At 35.6% G+C, this 3,693-nt stretch overlaps 1 non-coding gene across 1 annotated transcript; it reads left to right on the top strand.

The window, feature by feature from the left end:
• Positions 1-3,288: 3,288 nt before the first annotated feature.
• Positions 3,289-3,400, top strand: LOC122116346. The gene has a single exon (XR_006148947.1). It is a non-coding gene; the product is annotated as a U6 spliceosomal RNA (small nuclear RNA).
• The last annotated feature ends 293 nt before the right edge of the window (positions 3,401-3,693 follow it).

Here is a 3,693-nt window from a genome sequence, read left to right as displayed (position 1 = left end):
TGTTTGAAGCCAACCCAGACAGGAAAGATGAGACTTTTATTTCCAATGAAGGTGCAAAAAAAGATACTACTGGAGTTGTGGCTAAAGTGGTAGCCTTGAGTAAAACTGCTCTGGCACAATGCCCAGAGCATGAGATCAAACCCAAGACCAATCCCCCAGTCACTTATAAAAAAGGTTGTGTGTCTGTGTGTGGTGGCAGATCCCTTTACTAGTTTGATGACAGAATGAGCATTTTAACAATGAGTCATGGTGGCAATATTTACCTCTTTAGTAATTGTTTCCTTAGTAATGTGTGCACAGGTGCTTTATCTCTTCTATAACAGGTTTTGTTCAGTGACTGACTGAAAAACTGCCTTAATCAAACCCTTTTTTAAATCAAAATATCTTATTGGATACTGCTGAATAGGAAAGTCAATGATTATTGTTTGGAAGAAAAGAAAGCAAAATCAGATGGGAGAATTGTAGAAGTTAAATCTTGAAGTGCTTGACTGATATAAGCACTGTCCTTGTAAAGGTAGTCAAAACCTTACTAATGCTATTTTAGAGAAGTTCTAGGGGCTAGAGACATGGCACTAGTAGTAGAACACGAGCTGAGTAAAAGTTGGTTATTTTTCATATGGCCAGGTGTTCGGATTTGGTTGATTATTAAAGCTTTTGACTAGTTTGAAAGGGGTCAAAATTTTGATCCATCATGAAAGATGATCCCAAAGCTCAAATTCATGGGAGCCAGTGGTGGGCTGCCTAGCCAGTGTGCTTATTCAACTTGGACATGCAACAGGATGCCTTCTGCAGGAGTAAACTTTGCCTTGCTGAGATGGTGTTTGTAGGATACCTTAATTGCCCCCGGTATTTCCAACAGAGATCTTCTGTGCCATTCATGAGGCATCCTACACATCCAGCCGCCCTGTTGAGCCAACCTCCTGGATGGTCTAAACATGCCATTCCTGGTAGCTGATAATGGAACTAGGTATAAAGTTAATCTGCAACATCAGGAAGAGCTACAAACAGACACACTCAGAAGCAAGCAACTTCATGCATTGGCCTTGCTAGAAAAAAATGAAACTATGTATCCTGCTTTGGTACTTGTGTCTTTGTAGGGATGGTGTATGAGAGAAGTGTGTTAGATTCAGGCTCTTAAATTCTTTCTGTCTAAGAGTCTTGATCTGCAAATTCATTTGTCCAGCTAGGAAGAGTGAAAAGTTGGAGATGGAGTCATCTCTGAGAAAAATCTCTAATAATGGAGTTGAGAAAAGGGAAGAATGAGAAACACAGTCTGAAGGGAAAAGTGTACCAAAAAATCTTACTCCCATTACAGCATGTCTCTGTGATTTAAGAATTCTAAGAAATCTTCAGGTAACACAGTAGGAAGTGTGACAGTCCATCTAAGGGACACAACCTAGCCCAGATCCAATCCACCTCTTCTAACCTAGAAGCAGCCTCACCTAGACCATCCTGACTACCTCCACCATGATAAAAGTAAACTGGACTCCTGCCTGACTCCTTCACACACATATGATTCCTAGTAAAAGACTTTGGATTTGCAAAAAAAAAAAAAAAAAAAAAAAGAATTCTAAACCTAGGAAGCTCAAGAAAATTGGAGCTAAAAAGCCTCCCTCAGACATTCTTAATATTGTCTTCTTTTAGGGAGAATGTGGGGAAAGCTATGAAAATATGTGTTAAGGTTCATTTTTATTTTTGAGCTCTAATTTTAATGTTCACTTGTTAAACTAAATCCTCTATATGCCTGTCTCTGGGTAAATACTCATCAACTTGAAATATAAAGTGATTTTGATAAAAAATAAAAATGACTCAGAAGAAATTATAAATACAAAACAATCTTCACAGAAGCAAACTCTCAGAGGTATTTCATGACTTTGACAAGGATAAAGTGGGTGAAGTTAGTATAAATTTAGAAGTATGACAATGCACAAAAACATAACAAGATACTCATATATTTCATTATATAACCCAAAGCAGAAAGCAAATGTTGTTTAGATGATTTTTAAAATCCAGTCTCTCAGGTACTGGGAAGGTGGCTCAATGGTAGAGTGCCTGCCTTGCATGCATGAGGCCTTGGGTTTTTTTTCGCAGCATCACATAAGCAGAAAAAGTTGGAAGTGCTGCTGTGGCTCAAGTGGTATCACTAGCCTTGAGCTGAGGGACAGCACCCAGGCCCCAGAGTTCAAGCCCCATGTCCAACAAAATAAAAATGGAAACAAAACAAAACAAAACAAAGTCTCTCACTTTTCTGTCTTCAACTTTGTAATAACTCTGCTTCAGCCTAGGGCTAATATTTTAGGTGTGGACATGTATCAACACTCCTGAATCAGACTCTACTTGATCATTTTTTAAATACATATTTTGTTCTTAATTTCCCTCTTTATAAATTCACATACACCTATAAAAAATGGTGTGGCCATCCCAATACCCTTCTCAAAGTATCTCCTAATGACAACTTACAAAAAGTTGTATTATATTACAAGAAAAACAATGCTACAAATAAAGAAAACCAATAATTAAATAAAAATGATTAATAAAATAAAAAACAATTATCATTTTTTCAGTTTTTGAAGTGTACTACAAATTAGATTTTATTATTGTCATATTTCTTTACATTTAACACTGGCTAAGATTATGACGTTCAACAAGAATTTTATAGGCTATGAGTAGTGTTCAAATCACCCACTAAGATTACCATTTATAGTTAATCTCATAATTTGTATATGGCTTATATCATCATTTGTTCCTCACTAACATATAAAGTAAGGAAGGCCTACAGTTTTAACAGAAACTGTGTAGTTAACATAGTCAACTCTTTATTCTGCTCCTTTACACAAAGACTTTGCAACTTCTCATTAGTAAGGTTTCAATAAACTCTGAAATGTACATACTTAGTAGTAGTTATGTGCTACCATAAATCTTAAATACTTTATAGAAAAGTATTATGACCTGCCAAACAGCCCCAGTTTTGGCATATATAAGCAAATTCCCAAAATTAAATATATTTAAAACATTAAATATTTTAACAAACCTTAACACTTGCTGCAGTGTTCATTATGACAGGTCCGTTGTATAGAATAATTGAATTCCTCCTCCTACACATCTCTTGAACAACAAATATCTGGAATTATTTTGTTTTTGACATGTCAATCTTGATTTTTTCTTAAATGTGTACTTATGTAAGAAGTACATGGTTCTAAAATTTCATGACAATTCTTTTAAACTTACGTTTTGTTGTATTGTCTAGTTTAAGAAAATCAATTACAATTTATATATAAAAAATGTTCTTTGCTCAATTCAGCATCACATACACTAACATTGGAATGATACAGAGAAGATTAGCTGGCCCCTGTGCAAGGATGGCAGGCAAATTTCTGAAGCATTCCATCGCCCAATTTGTTAGGAAATGGAAAGACTTGGAAAAAAATTAAGTGAAGTAAGCCAAGTCCAAAGAAACGTAGGTCCCATGGTTTCTCTAATTTTCAATAGCTAATATATGTCTGGGATAAGCAGAAAAGGTCAAAAGTTATGTGTATATGACCAGATAAGATTGTGTTAAGGGAAATGAACCCCAAGTTAGGGACACAAGTGGTTTTTTTTTTCTTGCTGTTTTTTCTTACATACTTATGACGTGCAGAGTGTTTTTTTTTTGTTTCTTTACATGTTCCTCCCCCATGCTATAACACCTGTTTT

This window comes from Dipodomys spectabilis, unplaced genomic scaffold (genome assembly GCF_019054845.1).
Source record: "Dipodomys spectabilis isolate Male_0828 unplaced genomic scaffold, ASM1905484v1 ptg000131l, whole genome shotgun sequence".
Taxonomy (NCBI): domain Eukaryota; kingdom Metazoa; phylum Chordata; class Mammalia; order Rodentia; family Heteromyidae; genus Dipodomys; species Dipodomys spectabilis.
Note: the sequence above shows the minus strand (reverse complement) of the source record. Positions and strands in the feature narration are given on the sequence as shown.